This window comes from Chiloscyllium punctatum, chromosome 51 (genome assembly GCF_047496795.1).
Source record: "Chiloscyllium punctatum isolate Juve2018m chromosome 51, sChiPun1.3, whole genome shotgun sequence".
Classification (NCBI taxonomy): domain Eukaryota; kingdom Metazoa; phylum Chordata; class Chondrichthyes; order Orectolobiformes; family Hemiscylliidae; genus Chiloscyllium; species Chiloscyllium punctatum.
The window spans coordinates 3,352,214-3,370,039 of NC_092789.1; positions in this window are offsets into that span (position 1 = coordinate 3,352,214).

Consider the following 17,826-nt stretch of genomic DNA (forward strand, 5'->3'; position numbering starts at 1 on the left):
CTATTGAGTATACTGGATATAGTATGAATGAGCTGCAGCATAAGAAGAGTTATTTTCAAGTGAGGGAGAAACAAAGGAAATCGATTAGCAGACAGAAGCAGACATGCCAAACTATGTGTTACATAGTCCTTGTGGTAAAGTTGTGGGAACAGCATGCCAGTAAATAATGTTTTTAAAAATCTATGAAAATCAAAATTACAAAGTTGCTGTGGATGTCACAACGTGAAACCAGGCACTCAATAGATGTGAAACTGGAAAGGCACAGCAGGTATGACAGCATCAGAGTCTACATTTCTGGCCAAGACACTATGTCAGGGCTGGGGAGGTGAAAGGAACCCAGAAGGATGCAGAGAGAGAGCCGTGTGGGGATCGGGGAAGGGGAGGAGGAATGGTAATATTTGGATGCAGGAAGGGGATTCTTACGATTGGTCAGTTGGAAAAATGGACCAAATATGTGAGTGGGAAGATGGGCAGGGTAGGTCAGGTCAGGGAGCGGGGACATGGGAGAAGGCAAGCGATGGAGGGATTTTGAAGCTGGTGAAGTCGATAGTCAGGCCTTTAGGCTACAAGCTTCTAAGGTGAATTATCAGATGGTGTTCCTAAAGTTTCTGTTTATGGGGCTGAAGAGTTTTCACATATGTCTCCACACAGTTTCTAGGTACTGAAGGGTCTCCTCCTGTGTCCCTGAATTGAGGTCTAGTGTGTGATTGGTCTTCCCCTATCAACAGACAAGTGGCTGAATTACCTCTTCCTTTCCAACAAAAAAGTCGCAAATACTTTCATGCCTTTCTCCGTTTTCTGTGCAACAGGTTGGAAAGGCTGATTGCCCTTCTCTTATTCCAGTTTACCAATCTCCAATTACGTTGTGGCCACTTATAGTTCCTGTGGTTCAGACTTTAAGAAACAGAATGGACTGATCCTGTTGCTGTGTAACAGAATATTGGTACTGCATGGCCTACTCTGGGTCAAGTATTATAGACACGAGGGGCTTGTTGGTGTTCTCGTGAAATTGTGTGTCAGGCTCCAGGGGCTGTGCAGCGCTACCTTGTTCTGATGTGACTGTGCCAAATGGCCTGGATAAACTTCTGCTGTTCCTGTGTAACAGGCTGGAGAAAGGGAATGGATTTTCCACTTTCTGTGTAGTTGGTTCCTGTTGCTGACTCCTTCAAGTGTCCCATGTAAATATATTTCATTTATGTAAATTCAAATGTGTATTAGATCAACAAAATCCACCTACCTGAGAGCCCTGCGCTGGCCTATTACCCGCCCTCCCTCTCTTCATTTCCAACTACCACCGAGACATTAACCACCTGAACCTGTCACCCCCTCCCCCTCTCCAAACTCTCACCCTGACAATGCGCAGTCCTCCAATCCCTCTGCTCCAATCCCAACCTCACTATCAAGCCAGCTGATAAAGGGGGTGCATTGGTAGTTTGCCGCACTGACCTCTACACCGCCGAAGCCAGATGCCAACTCGAAGACACATCCTTCTACCGCAACCTCGACCATGATCCCACACACCATCACCAAACCATCATCTCCCAGACCACACAGAACCTGATCACCTTAGGAGATGGCCCATGAAAAGCTTCCAAACTCGTTGTCCGGGATACCTGCATTGCCCGATTCTAACTCCTTCCCAAGATCCACAGGCCTGACCAACCCCGCTTACCCATTGTCTCAGCATGCTCCTGCCCCACCGAACGCATCTCCACCTACTTGTATACTGTCCTATAACCCTAGTCCAGGAACTCCCCACATACGTTCGAGACACCACCCACACCCTCCACCTCCTCCAAGACTTCTGCTTCCCAGGCCCCCAACGCCTCATCTTCAAGATGGATATCCAATCCCTCTACACATCCATCCGCCATGACCAGGGCCTCCCAGCCCTCCGTTTTTTCCTCTCCAGACGACCCAACAGTACCCTTCCACCGACACTTTCATTCGTTTGGCTGAACTGGTCCTCACCCTTAACAATTTCTCCTTCGAATCCTGCCACTTCCTCCAGACCAAAGAGGTATCCATGGGCAACCGAATAGGCCCCGGTTATGCCTGGCTCCTTGTCAGCTGCGTAGAACAGTCAACCATCCGTAGTTACACTGGTTCCACTCCCCACCTCTTCCTCAGCTATATTGATGACTGTATCAGCGCCAGCTCATGCTCCTGCAAGAAGGTTGAGCAATTCATCAACTTCACCAACACATTCCACACCGCCCTTATATTCAAATAGACCCTCTCTGACGCCGCCCTCCCTTTACTGGACCTTTCCATCTACATTAATGACGACCGACTTGATACTGACATTTTTTACGAACCCACCGAGTCCTACCTGGATTACGCCTCTTCCCACCTTACCTCCTGCTAAAATGCCAACCCTACTCCCAATTCCACCGCCTCCGCTGTATCTGCTCCCAGGAGGACCAGTTCCACCACAGAATACAGCAGATGGTCTCCTTCTTTAGAGACCGCAATTTCCCTTCCAACGTGGTTGTTGATGCCCTCCAATGCATCTCATCAAGATCCCACACCTCCGCCTTCAAACCGCACCACCCCCAACGGTAACAAGGACAGAACCCTCCTGGTCCTCACCTTCCACTCAACCAACCTTCTCATCAACTGCATCTCTGCCACCTCCAAATGGACCCCACCACCAGGGATATATTTCCCTCCCCATCCCTTTCCACAAAGACCGTTCCCTCCGTGACTAGCTGGTCAGGTCCACGGTCCCCTACAACTCACCGACCCATCCTGGCACCATCCCCTGCCACCCCAGGAATTGCAAAACCTGCGCCCACACCTCCTCTCTCATCTCCATCCACGGCCCCAAAGCAGCATTCCACATCCATTAAAGTTTAACAGCATATCCACCAATATCATTTATTGTATCCGTTGCTCCTGATGAAGTCGCCTCTACATTGGGGAGACTGGACGCCTCCTCGCAGAGCATTTCAAGGAACATCTTCGGGACATCTGCACCAATCAACCCAACCACCCTGTGGCTCAACATTTCAACTCCGCCTCCCACTCAGCCGAGGACATGCAGGTTTTGGGCCTCCTCCACCGACACTCCCTTAGAACCCGACACCTGGAAGAAGAATGCCTCATCTTCTGCCTCGGAACACTTCAACGTCAGGCCATCAACGTGGACTTCAGATTCTTCACTTCCCCTCGCCCCACCTTACCCCAGTTCCAAACTTCCAGCTCAGCACCGGCCTCATAACCTGTCCTACCTGCCAATGTCCCTTCCCTCCCATCTTCTCCACCCTCCCCTCTGACCTATCATTTTCATCCCCACCTCCATCTACCCATTGTACTCTTTGCTACCTTCCCCCTCCCGCCTCTCTGACCCATGACCTCTATACGTACCCAATTCACCTATTGTAATCTTTGCTACCTTCTCCCCAGCCCCATCCCACCCCCGTTTATCTCTTCACACTGGAGGTCCCCGCCTCTATTCCTTATGAAAGGCTTTCGCCCGAATTGCCATTATTCCTGCTCCTCGAATACTGCCTGACCTGCTGTGCTTTTCCAGCACCACTCTCATCTAGAGTCTGGTTTGCAGCATTTGTAGTCCTCACTTTTGCCTATCAGATTAACCCGACAATCCTTTCCTAGTTAGTTAGCAGCTTCATTGCAGGAATCCGTTGAGGGAACCATCTCTGTGGTCTTTCAAACGCAACAATGTGTTTGGCTCATAATCTAATATTTTGCACACTATTCGAGATTTGACCTCACAAAGACCTCTAAAACAGCAGCAACACTTTGGCAGCCTGCTAGAAGATTTCCACCCAGTCTAGAGCAGTCTCTGTTGCGTGGAGAAATGCACAGCATTCTGGAAAGGTCTTTGCCCCTCTCTACTACACCAAAAATATGGCGGATGTGGCGAAAATGTCACAGTGATGCCTGAGAAAAATGAATAAATTGTGGCGAAATGTTCACACTGTGGAAATAGGTCTCATCAAGTATCACCATGCACCTACTGTACATTTCACCAGTGCACGTGTCTCTCTGATCCCACAGAATCTGGTATGAAAGATCTTAGAAACAGTCAGAAGAAGCAATCACTAATAGGAGTGAAATATCAAAGCCAGAACCGCTTTGCAAATGTGCGACCAGCTTCAAAACAGGAAATTAAGTGGACATGTTTGTGGGCAATACGGCAATAGATTGCCTATTCCAGTAAGATCTAAACTGTATTAGCCCAAATTAGTGCTAATGTTGTGAAAAATGGATGTCATGCTCATGTAGGAAATGGTTTGCTTTAACAGTATATTGGGCATTGAGCGACAGATGAGGCTATTTTGGATTTAATGCTGCGTGTTCAGAAGACTTCACTGAAAGTCTTGCTCTTAAGGACATTTTTGGAACATTGATTACAAAACATTGAATTTCATTTGGTATCTAAATGCAAAACGGTTTTTGCTTCTTTTTCGGAAATTACAGTTATAAAACTGAGTCAAGCAAAGCCATGAAGGCTGTAGCAGCAATCTGGCTTCAGTGAATTTGGAAAGTCCATGAGAAAAATAATAGAAAGCACGGAACATCTGTTATTTACCGAAACGCAGCATAGTGTTCAACGTACATTTATGTGCCAAAATGGAAAGGTGACTCAACGATGGTCATCAAAATAAGTTAACGATTGCATTGGATTCAAAGAAATGACCGATATTGTGGTCAAGGAAGAATTCTGAGATATCTCAAGACGCAGCCATGAAGGACAAATAAACTGAAACGAAATTCAAGAAGAGAACATGAATGCAAACTAACAAGGCACACAAATTTGACCGAAATATTTGAAAGGAAAATGAAAGCAAGGTCAAATGCAGGGAGTGAATGTGGAAACAGGAAAATTAATTGAAGAGAGATAAGCAATAAAAAGGAACCTAAATAGTCACTTTGTGTCTATCTTCATGGATAGAAACTCGGTCATAAACAACAACTGAACAGAGGACATGTGGAATTAAAAACAAAACGCTTTTGAAAACATAGCTGGATTAAGCATTGACAAATCGAAAAGAATAGATGTATTGCATACCAGAATTTTGGAGGAAACAGCAATCGATATATTGATTGCATTTGGGATCATTGTGCTATTTTCCTGTACATGCTGCAAAGGTAGGAAGCCATTATGGACAACTGCAAGGTTATTAATGTAATCCAAACCTTTAAGAAAGGAAGTAGAGGAAGAGGGCGAACTACAGACTAGTTAACTTGTCGACTGCAGTAGAGAATCTGTTGGAACCTATTATAAAGAATGGGTAATTCAGTATTTAGAAATTAATAGCATAATTGGGGAGAATGGCAACGTATTTATGATCGAGGAACTATAATTGAAAACTTCTTTTTGAAAGTATTTGAGGATATTTCCCGTACATAGAAACAATAGGAATCATGTGGATGTGATATTGTTGGATGTTCAGGAGAATCATTTTGAGAAGTCTCACAGTGAGGTAGTGAATAATATTAAAGCGAAGGTTATTGGGAGGAACATTTCCAAATGGAATTGTAGCATCATTGTAAGGGAATCAGAATACAGAATTGATTGTCTTCTGAGGTAGCCGCTTGGAATTTTGGTGAGATTGTATCGGTAGCATAGCACCACCATGCTGACCAATGTATATCGACTCACCAAGTGGCTATGTCAAACATTGAAACGGATCTGCATGGCCTTGTACATGAGTCATTGAAAGCAATATTGCAGGAACAAGAAGCAGTTAGTGAGATAATTCGTGTTTTTATCTTTATTTCAAGGGGTTTTGAGCACAGGAATAAGGTTGTCTTTCCGCAACTATTTAGGGACTTGGTAGAATTTATTTCAAACATTGTGCAGCATTGTGTGCCGTTGTGGTCTCGTCAGCCACGAAAGGACAAACCTTACGTGCACCGGTCTCTACCACACCGATTCTGACTCATTACCCCCTCTGCAATACCATTTTCTGAGTAAATAAATCAACCTTTTCTGAGCTGCAATCAGTTTTGAGGAAGAATCACTGGACCTGAAACTTTAACTGTGATTTCTCTCCACAGATGTTTCCTGACCTGCTGATCTTTCCAGCCATTCCAGTTTCTGTTTCTCGTCTGTGGATGACTGTCTTTGTTGTTTGAGCAGAACTTGGTTCGACTGGTCTGTGTTCCTTGAGGTTAAGGAAAACTAATGGAGATCTCAGTGATACATATAACATTCTGAGGGTGAGACAGATTCAAAGCAGGGATGATAATTCCCAGGGTTAGGATGTCTAACTCAAAGGACCAAGGAATAATGTTCAGGCTGGTGCCTTTGCATTGAGATGAGAATAAACGTTTCCACCAGGTAAGGCTTTGGAAACCAAGGCAGTGAATATAAATAAACATTTCAAGACACTAAAAAGGTGGAAAGAGAGCAGGATTACGGTGTGGAGAAAGAGGATCCATCACCATTATATTGAATGGGGGAGCAAAGTTGTTGGAACGAAGGGACTACTGCAGTGCAAACTTTGCAATTTCTTCTGATGATCAATCACGACACATGATATATGCATTATGTAAGAAAAGTGCATTGAAGAGATATTCAGCCATGAACTGGAATGGGGAAGGTACAATGGGTGAAATGGTCTACTCATTTCCTGATTTATCCGTGCAGTCTATTGGAAAGCTCCGTAAATGTTGTCACGAGTTTTCAGATGTTACAACGACAGTCTCGGCAGGGTCGACAGGTCTGTGCTCCCGTTCCCTTTTCTGATACCGAAGCTGGTGCAGGGCGTTCTGTCCAGTTTTATCCTTTAAGGACCCAGAGCTCTTTGATACAATTGAGTGTCTTGCTTGGCCATTTCCAGACCATTGAGAGTTTATCACATGTCTGTGCGTCTGGAGTAACTTTTAGCCAGACAAGGAAAACACAAGATGTGCTTCCTGAAAGCACGTTAGGCAGGAAAATTGATCAATATTGACATCACGGTCACGATTACTGACACCAGATTAGAGGTCTCGATATTTTGTTAAGTGTTATTAACTTCCATTAGCTGCCAGATCATTAGGCTGGCCTGGATTAGTAATCCAGTGAAACTCCAACAACAATACAATCTCTGCCTGATGACCTATCAGAAGCCACAGTGAGCAGGTTATTTCTGTTCTATTTGTCAGCTCTGTCAAAAACAACTCAAACCAATTTGACTATGGCAATGAGACTGCGGCGGGGTGGGGACGGGGGGTTTAATTTGTTATAATTCAATGATTTTTCTCTAAGGTGACTGCAGTTAGTTGAGTAATTTTCCACATTGCATGCGGATGACACATTTGGAGATAGAAAGAAATAGATTCTCCAGTTCGAACAAAGAACATAGCACAATACAGTGCAAAACAGGGCCTTCGGCCCTTGCTGTTGCACTGATCTGTGAACTCTGTCAGCTCGTTCCCCTGCACAATCCCACCAACATCCATGTGCTTCTCTAAGGATTGCTCAAATCTCCCTAATGTGGCTGAGTTGACTACATTAGCAGGTAGGGCATTCCAAGCCCTTACCACTCTCTGCATAAAGAACCTATGGCTTATTTTGTCTTATTTTGCAGTACACGTCTTCAATCTTATTGCTGGAATAGTGTCAGGGCCCATTGTCATTGTCGTATCTAATGTGTTCAGCTGTTTCTTGATGCCACGTGCAGTGAACGAAATTAATTGATGTCTGGCATCTGTAATTCTGTGGAAATCGTAACCAGTGTGAGGTGGAACATCCAATCGACCCTTCTGGCTGAGCATGGTGTAGATATTATATTCTTATCCTTTACATAGATGGGCAGGGTTGTTCCATTATTCAAAATAGGGATATTTGCAGGCCCATCTACTGCAGTGAATTGTTCTGTAATTCATCACCATTTATGACAGCACGTGGCAGGACTGCAGTGCTTAGATTTGATCAGTTGGTCATGGGATCATTTCGCCTTCTCCATGAAATGTTAATTCTGCTGTTTGGAATGCAATCAGTCAAGTTCGGTAGCTTTAAGTAGTTGACATCATTTTTATGTACACATGGTTCTGATCCTGTTATGTTCCATTACACTCATCATTGAAACATAAACGGGCTTGATTGTAATGGTAGAATGGGCAGAAAAGTTTCAGAGTATGGTTGAATGCAAGTTTGCTTCAGTTGCTGTGGTTGTCTACTTCACCACATGATTGGTCAATTTTGAGATTCAATACGTGCAATAAAGTTCTGCTCCCCAACACTGTTCGTGACGCATTCGTCCATCAGCCGTGCGATCCACGCTGGTTTTAGATGTGGTAACATTTTAATATTCTCATTCTTGTCTCCATGGTGTCACGCCTCCAATAATTCAAATTCCTCAGGATCCTCTAACATAATAAGATGAATCTTTCCTTCTTCCAGTAATGCTATCTTCTGTGTTTAAAGAAAAAAGTATTTCTTTCTTTCTCTCCATGACCATGATTAATAACTCTGTAGTGTCAGTGATGCCAGCCTTATGCAGAACCAGTTAACTTGTGCACTCGTGTCATTGTTCACTTCCCGTTGGATGGCGTTCCATGTTTGACAGGGTGTTTGAGAGGCGTTAACACACGTCTTTGGAACTTGTTCAAAAACAGAAATTGTTGGAACAGCTAAGCAGATCAGGCAGCATCTGAGCAGTGAAAACAAAGTTAATCTTTCTGGTCCAGTGACCCTTCTTTTAAGCTCCCAGTTTCTCCAGCCATTTGCAGATTTCCAGTGTTCACATTTCGTTGATAATATGTTCTGTGCCTGTTAATTTCTGAATAATCTCCGTAGGTCTGGATGCATCACAGTGGACAGAGAAATAGAGAAAAAGCGTGGCACTTCTTCAGAACACAAAATGATTGGGAAATGGCCTTTTAAATGTCTTGATAGTAGTGGAGGAGGTTTGATCAGAAACACATTGTGTAGTGGTTCAGTGCCAAAAACATGATTTGGAGATGCCGGTATTGGACTGGAGTACCAAAGTTAAAAATCATACAACACCAGGTCATAGTACAACACGTTTATTTGGAAGCACTAGCTTTCTAAGCGCTGCTCCATCATCAGGTGATTGTAGAGTATAAGATTGTGATTGGAAAGAATTTACAGCAAAAGGTTACAGTGTGATGTAACTGCTGAATGTGCCAAAAGGTACCACGGACATCACCATTATGCGTAGGGACACATCCCACCATTGTATATGGCAGGTACTTAAGCGAAATCAGCCAACGTTGTCTCTCTCATACGCTGCAGGCAGGGATGCCCTGAGGCATGGCATATTAGAAAGAACAAACAGAGGCTACGAGAATGGATGAATGGACACCACAGAACAATCAACAGACAGGAGTGTTCCCTGCAAGTCAGAGAACACTTCGACCTCGGACCTTTGGGTTGCCATCCTCCAAGGCGGACTTCGAGACAGGCAACAATGAAAAGTGGCTCAGCCGAGGCTGATGGGCAAGATCAGTCCAAATGGGAATGGACTCAACCGGGAACTTGGTGACCCCAGTTTCACCATCTGCACACACAGGCACACACACACATACACAGACACACACACACACATACACACACACACACATACACAGACACACACATACACACACACATACACACAGACACACACACACACATACACAGACACACACACACACACACACACACACACTCACATATACACAGACACACACACACACACACACACAGGCACACACACAGACACAGACACACACACACATACACAGACACACACACACACAGACACACACACACATACACAGACACACACACACACACTCACACACACACATACACAGACACACACACACACAGACACAGACGCATACACACACACAAACACACACCCTATGTCATATAGTCACACATACATTTCCACACACATCTTGTCAAAGACTTAAACCCCTTTACAATCACACTCACGCACATTAACACACCCTTACACAGAAACTCATAAGCACCACCTCAACGCCCCCCACACATACATTGACATATACGTTTGTGTGGCGAATTTGAACTGCAGAATTACATTTTCATTTGCTAAAAAAAGCTGCAAGAATCTATGTAAAATCGTATAAATCTATTTTTTAAAAGATTCGAATCGGTCTGACCATTGTGGTACAGACAGACTCACAGGGAATTAACACCTTTAATGCCTTATCTGGGCCGACATGACCTCAATTGTTAAAGTGCACTTGAGAAAGTAACTGAAAAAAAAACCTTTTTGCGATTTACATATGAAAGAAACAATACGGGTGTTTATTAACATATAATTTCAGCTACGTCACACTGTAAACTTTTGATATTAATTCTGTGTCTTACAATTGTATTCTCCACAATCACTTGAAGAAGGAGCAGCACTCCGAACCTAATGCTGCCAAATACATCGGTTGGAATATAATCTGGTGTTGCGTTTTTTTAAAACTCTGTGCCTAAAACAAACAGGCTTTTAATTGTGGTGCAAAACGAGAAGATGTAAAGTTTGTGTAAATCAATGTGCGAAGGGGGGAAGCCGGTCTTCACTATTGAGTGCAAGATGAATATGATAAATCACACAACACATTAGGAATTGTGGGGGATAGACTGTTGTGGGGGAGAGGGGACAATGGAAAATGTAGAACAGTCATAATGAGGTCAGTCTGTAAATTATGGAATTGCATACTCGGTCTTAGAAACGGTGAAGTACAAAAGTGTAAAGTGATGTGTTACCAGAGAATCGGTTTTGCTTCATGGGAACATTGCAGCAACCCAGGCCCGAAATATTAGTATTAGAGCTTGCAGATGGGACACAATGAGAAGGCTATGGTTATTCCTGTAGGGAAGACTGGAAGTGTTCCTCAATGCTTTCTCCGTGTGGACTCACCAATGTAAAAGAGATTGCACTGCGAGGAGCACTTGGACTGTGTGTTTGGGGCCTTGTACTTTGAGAAGGGATAAAGCGAATTGGTAAGTGCTGCAGTTTGTGCAATTGCATCGGAAGCTACCAAAGGGGCGTGGTGACATCAAGAGGGTGATTAGATTGCTTACTTACAGTGGTAACAGACCCTTCGGCCCAACAAGCGCACACCGCCCCACAATCCACCCAGACCCATTCCCCTATATTTACACCTTCATGTAACACTGCGGGTGAGTTAGCATGGTCAATTCACCTAAGCTCTGTGGGATGAAACCGGAGCGCCAGGAGGAAACTCACGCAGAGAATGTGCAAACTCCACACAGTCAGTCACCTGAAGCGCGAATTGAACCCGAGTCTCGAGCACTGTAAGGCAGCTGTGCTAACCACTGTGCCACCATGCCATAGGGAGGATGTCACTGAGGCTTAAATGCTGACACTGGGCGGGAGGGGATGATGCGTTTCCTGGTGCTGTCCTGCTGTCGTTGTTGGAAATGGCAAAGCAAGATTCTTTGAATGGGGATTCTAGTGAAGTGGGATTTAAGGACAAGGGAGTCTCTGAAATTGTTCTGGAAAGGAGACGAGGGACTGCTTAAGAAGCGCGGGTGACGGGACATTCAGCTGAAGGCACTGTCCACGAAAGTTGGAGTGTTTTTCTTTGATGGAAAAGGAGGGCCTGTCAGAGGCTTCCAACTTGAATATGGCATCATCGAATGAAAAGGAGAAAGACGGAGTAACTGGATGAATTTTGATACTCTCAGCTGATCAAATGTTCAGACACATGCAAATGATTCAAAATAAACAAACATCTAAATTGCAGCTTTTTGTCTTACATCAAGCCGAAAGTGGGATGTGATAATAGATGCAGGGGAATGTCAATGGGTGTGCAGGGGCAGACATTTAAGCAGATATTTAGTAACGCTCAGCAATATTTGATTCTGTTCAGAATAAAGAACTCAGATGAACCACCCATAGTTCACCAAGTCTGTCAAGGATCCAAGTCAATCAGAAATCGGTAAGCTTTCATGTCGACCAGATTTCGGATGTTTAATTTAGGAACGAGAGGCACATGGGATAAAGTAGGAAAAAAAGAATAGAATATATTATTAAAGTAAGCTGGCGAAAAATGCAAAAAAAAACCTAACAGGCAGAACTTTTCTGTATGTTTCGAAAAAAATGAGCTGAGTGTATGATCCTTGGAAGAATCGAAGGCAGGAAGGTATGTGTGGAACACGTGAAGAATTGCGCTGGGGAATTGGTTACTGTAAACAGGCAGAGAATTTAAATGAGTATTTTGCATTGTTCTTCACAAGAAGAGACCCTGTAAGTATTTCAAATATATAATCAATAAAGCTGCAGGAGTTATGTTCCAGTAAATGAATCGTCCAGCACTCAGAAAGGACCTTTTGGCCCAAACTGGTCAGTGCTGACAATGACGTCCTTTCACGCTAACCCCTTTTCTCTGCATCCATCCAAACCTTTCTTAGCCATGTATTTGTCCTAGTTCCTTTCAATTTGTCTGAATATATCATATCTACCACTTCTGCTTTAGCTCATACCATATGTATACGACTGGCTATAAAAAAAAGTTGCATCTCAGATTACCCTTAATTATTTTCCTTCTAACCTCCAAGCGATACCCTCGAGTCCGTGATTCCACAACCCTGAAAAAAACCTAAGTGTATTCACCCTATCACGGCCTCCCACGATCTTATACACGTCTATACGATTCCCCTCAGTCTCAGTTACTCCAAAGACAAGATCCTACCTTGTCCAACCTCTCTCTGTAACTCAGACCATTGAGTCCCCGCAACGTTCTTGTCAATTTCTTCTGCACCCTTTCTAGTTTGGTAGCATCATTCCGATAGCAAGGTGGCAAAAAAATAAAGAATAGAACACAGTACTTCAGATGCAGTTCTATCAATATCCTGTATAACTGCAACATAACTTCCGAACTTCTGTACTCAGTGCCCTGACTAATGAAGGCCAGTGTGGCAAACTTTACAGCTCTTCCAACATGCGATGGCACTTTCAGAGAACTGTAAACATGAACTCCGCGATCCCTTTGCTCCACTACACTCCTTGAGGCCTTAGCATTCATCGTGACATTCCAAAGTGCACGTCCTCACACATCTTTGTTAAATTCCACTTACATTTCTTGGCCTGCTGCCCCAGCTGTTCATAGTCCTCCTGCAATTTCTGAGAACCTTCCTCACTGTCCACAATAGCGCATATTTTTGTGTCATCAGCAAATTTGCCAATCATGCCTTGTACATTCTCATTCAAGTAATTGATTTAGCTCTCAAACGGCAATGGGCACAGCGCCGAGTTATGAGGCAATCCACTGATCACAAGCATCTAATCCTACAGGTTTCCTTCCACTATTACTTCCTGCTTCCTATCATCAAGCCAATTGTGTATCCAATTTGCCTGCTTGCCCTGGATTCCATGCGATTTAACATTCCAGAGTTGCCTATCATGTGGAACCGTATCACAGCCCTTACTGAAATCCATTTGGAAAACATTTTCAACCAAGTCTTCGTCAAGCTTTCTCGCCCCTTTTTCAAAGAACTTTAACAATTTTGTTTGACATGATCTCCAACTCACAAAGACTTGTTGATTATTCCTAAACAAACCCAGTCTTTCCAACATGCATGTAAATCATTCGTCAGAATCACCTCTTGTAACATAGCATAGCTGCTCAGCTTTATCTTCTGTAGATCCCAGTTTTTTTCTTTGCAACAACTCACTACCCTCCAGAATTCCGGGATCTCACCCATGGCGAAACTTGATGCAAAAATGTCAGCTAGATCCCCTGCAATTTCTTCTCCAGACTTTTGGAGACTTTTTGGAAATACCTGGTCAGGACTCCGAGATTTATTCACCTTCATACATTCTAATGTATCCAACGTTTCTTCTACTGTAATGTGGACGGTCCCCAAAATGTAACCGTTATCTTTCCCAAGTTTTCATGTCTTTCTCCACAGAAAACATAGAGTAAAAATGTATTTAACGAACCCAGCCATATCCTGCAGTCCGACACATACACACCCACGTTGCTCCATTAGATGTGTTTTCTCTCGATAGTTATTGTTTTCCCTTTAATATACATAAAGTACCTCTTTAGATTCAACCTAATATTAACATTCAAGGCTAACGTCTGTCCCCTTTTTGCCCTCCTGATTCCCATCTTCAGCAAACTCCTGTATTCCTGGTATACCCTCTGGGATTCCTTTGATCCAGTTGCCTATATTCGTTTATTGTTTCAAAGCCACAATATCTCTTGTCATCCAGGATTTCTTTTCCTTGCCAACCTTGCCCTTCACCCTCACAGATTCATATTGATCTTAAACTCTAGGTATCTCACTTTCTATGAAATCCCACTTGCCAGAGGTCTCTTTTCCTATCAACAAAGTATTTCGATCAATCCCTGCAAGCTCCTGTTTAATTACTGTCGTCCCCTATTTCCCAACAGTAAGTCGAGTTTTGTCCCTTCCCCAGGAGGACCCTCTGCTTGAAGAAGCTTTCCTGAATGCACTTAGCAATTTTCACTCCATCTAAGTACTTAAAGCTCTGGCAGCCCCAGACTATGATATCAAAATTAAAATCCTCTGCAATTACAACCCTAGTTGTCCGTTCTTGAGCTGTCAGGAATAAAAGGCACAGGAGTTTTGAAAAACAAATAACAGCATGGGTAGCTCGCACAGCAATAACAGATCCAGGGTGTGAAACGAAGTGGTTACAGAGTGATTGGTTGCATTGTTTGAAATATTCCATCACTCTCCAGGACGCAGGAGTATTTCAACGATACTGGACAACGTCCATTGTGGCACCTGTTTTCAAGAAGGAAGCGATAAACAAAGGAGGACCCGATCAGCCATTTAGCTTTGATAATTATTGCTTAGAATTTGCAAGAAATCGTTATTGAGGATGGAATTGGAGGATATTTAGAAAAAGCTTGACAAATAGTTGATTGGTTTTGTGAAAGGAAGATGATGTTTGTCCTGTTAAATCATGAAAATGTTTTGTGGTGGTCCCTGATAGGATAAAATGCTGACTTGATAATGGGGACCTGTGGACAGTTCATCGTTATTTCCGGAAAATTTCGATAAACACCACAAAATAAAGGTACTTACAGAAAACAGAAGCTCACGAAACGACAGATAATAAATTAACATGGAATGAAGATTGGTTAACACACGGAAGACTAAGATTCGGGATTAAGTTGTCTTCACCAATTTAAAAAAGACTTACCTGGAATATCACTAATATCAGTTCTATGACATCAGATATTTGCAATCTATTGTGATGCCTTGAAGGTGCAGGTTGAGTGCAATATATGTGTGTTTGTCGGTGGTGCAAAGATATGTGGGAGGGCAATTTGCAATAAGAATGTAAGAATTCTCAAAAGGTATGTAGATAAGGTCAGCAAGTGGGCAACGAATTGGCAGTTGGACGTTTTGGTAACTAAAAGTATAAGGTCATGCACTTTGGCCTGACAATCAAAAGCCAGACGATTATTTCACGGCTGGACTTATTTATACTGGAAAGGCAATGAGCTCTGACATCACTGCGGCAATTTAAGTGAAAACGTGAGCTCCACAACTTGATGCGCCCCTAAGCTGGTTGGGGACAGTTACAACACTCGCATCGAACTGACAACGTGAAAAATTGCTTATGTATTTCCTGTCCACAAAACCAGGACAAATCCCGCCTGGTCAATCACCGCCCAATCAGTCTTAGTCTTCATCATCAGGAAAGTAATGGAAGGGGTCATCAACATTGCTATCAAGCAGCGCTGGCTCAGTAACAACTTGATCAGTGACGCACAGTTTGGATTTTGTCAGGGTCACTCAGCTCCTGATCTCTTCATACCTTTGGTTCAAACATGGACAGATGACCTAAATTCCAGAGATGAGGTGAGAGTGACCGCCCTTGACATCAAGGTCACGTTTGACGGAGTATGGCATCAAGGATCCCTGGCAAAACTGGAATCAATGGGTATTAGGAGGCAAACACTGCGCTGATTAAATTTATACTTGGCAAATTGGAAGGTGGTGGTAGTTGTGGAGGGTCAGTCATCTTAGCTCCTGGAATTCTTTGCAGGAGTCCCTCCTGTCCTCAGCCTAATAATCTTCAGCTCTTCCATCACCGATCTTCCCTCTGTTATGAGATTAGTAGTGTGGATGTTCGCCAATTATTGCACAGTGTTCAATACCATTCACGACTCCTCATATACTGAAGCCGGCCGTGTTCAAATGCACCAAGACCTGAACAATAACCAGGCATAGGCAGATAAGTGGCAACTAACATTCGTGCCACACAAATGCCAGACAATAACCATCACCAATGAGGGACACTCTCATTGACGTCACTTGACGATGATAACTGTATTATCATCGCTGAACCCTCCATGTCAACATACTTGCAGTTAACATTGAGCAGAAACTCAACTTGGCTCATCCCATAAACACTCTGGTAACAACAGCCGGTCAGGCCCTCGGGATACTGCGGTAAGTAACTCACCTCCTGACACGCCAAAGTCTATCCATCATCTACAAGGCAAAAAACAGGAGTGAGATTCAATGCTCCCCATTTGCCTGGTGCGTACAGCTCCAACAACACTCAAGAACCCTGGCACCATCCAGGACAAAGCAACCCGCTTGTTTGGGGCAACTTCTACAAATAATCAATACCTCCGCGACCAGCGTTCCATAGCAGCAATACGTACTATCTACAAGACATATGAGAGAATTTCATCAAACATCCTGAGAGAATACATTCCAAACCCACGGGCATTTCCATCTCGAAACCTAACGGCAACATGAACTTGGAAACACCGCCACCTGCAAGTTTCCTTTCAAGCCACTCACTACCCTGACTTGGAAATACACCCTCCCACCCTCCCCCGGTTTCTTCACAGTCATTGTGTCAAAATCCTTGAATTCCCTTCCCTAACTGCATTCTGGGTCAACCCACAGCAAGTGAACTGCAGCATTAGAAGTAGGCAACTCAACACCACCTTCTCAAGATCAAATAGGGTTGGGATATCAATACTGGCCAACCAGCGACGTGCAAGACCCACAAATGAGTTCTAAAAATGGAGAAGGAACAAAAGTGCAGTACAATGGGATTGCGGAGAAACTGTGTTTCATACATAAGTTTATCATGCTTGTGCAACAAGTAACTGGCTGATTCCTTGGATGGAAATGTTGACTTATCAATAACTTTTAAAATGGTACTTTTAAAATGGGCATGGAATGCTTTGCCCGCAACAGTAGTAAATTCGCCAAGTTAAAGTGCATTTATATCGTCATTGGACAGGCATATGGATGTACATGGAATAGTGTAGGTGGGATGGGCTTCAGATTAGTATGAGAGGGCGGTGCAACATCGAGGGTCGAAGGGCCTGTACTGCGCTGTAATGTTCCATGTTGTATGTTCTTTGTGTATTCACTGTAATCGAAATGAATGTGTAGTGATATTACTGAAACATAAAATACAGAGGGGGCTTGAAAAAGATAGAATTTAGGAAGGTGTTTCCATTCCTCAGCGGAGTAACAAACTCAGGGACATTGATACAGAATTATCGACATCGATTTAAAACTGAGATTCAAAGACGTTTTGCATTCCAGACGGCAATAAGTACCTGGAAATCCCTAATCCAGAAATTGTGGAGCCAAAATCACGGGAAGTATTTACAGATAATATTCGCCCGTCGGTGAATTGAGCGATACAAGATTTTGTTATAAAAGTGGAGTTGAAACCCTCAAGCAGATCAGCCATGCAGTCTTTCAATGATAGGACAGGACTGAGGTGCCTAATGGCCTACTCCTGTTACTATTCCTTTTTTATGTTCCATTATTGTACATTATAGTAACTAGATATTTTCCTGGAAGCCGTGCTGTGCAATGATGCATTCAGGAGACCAGAGTATTTGATCGAGCTAATC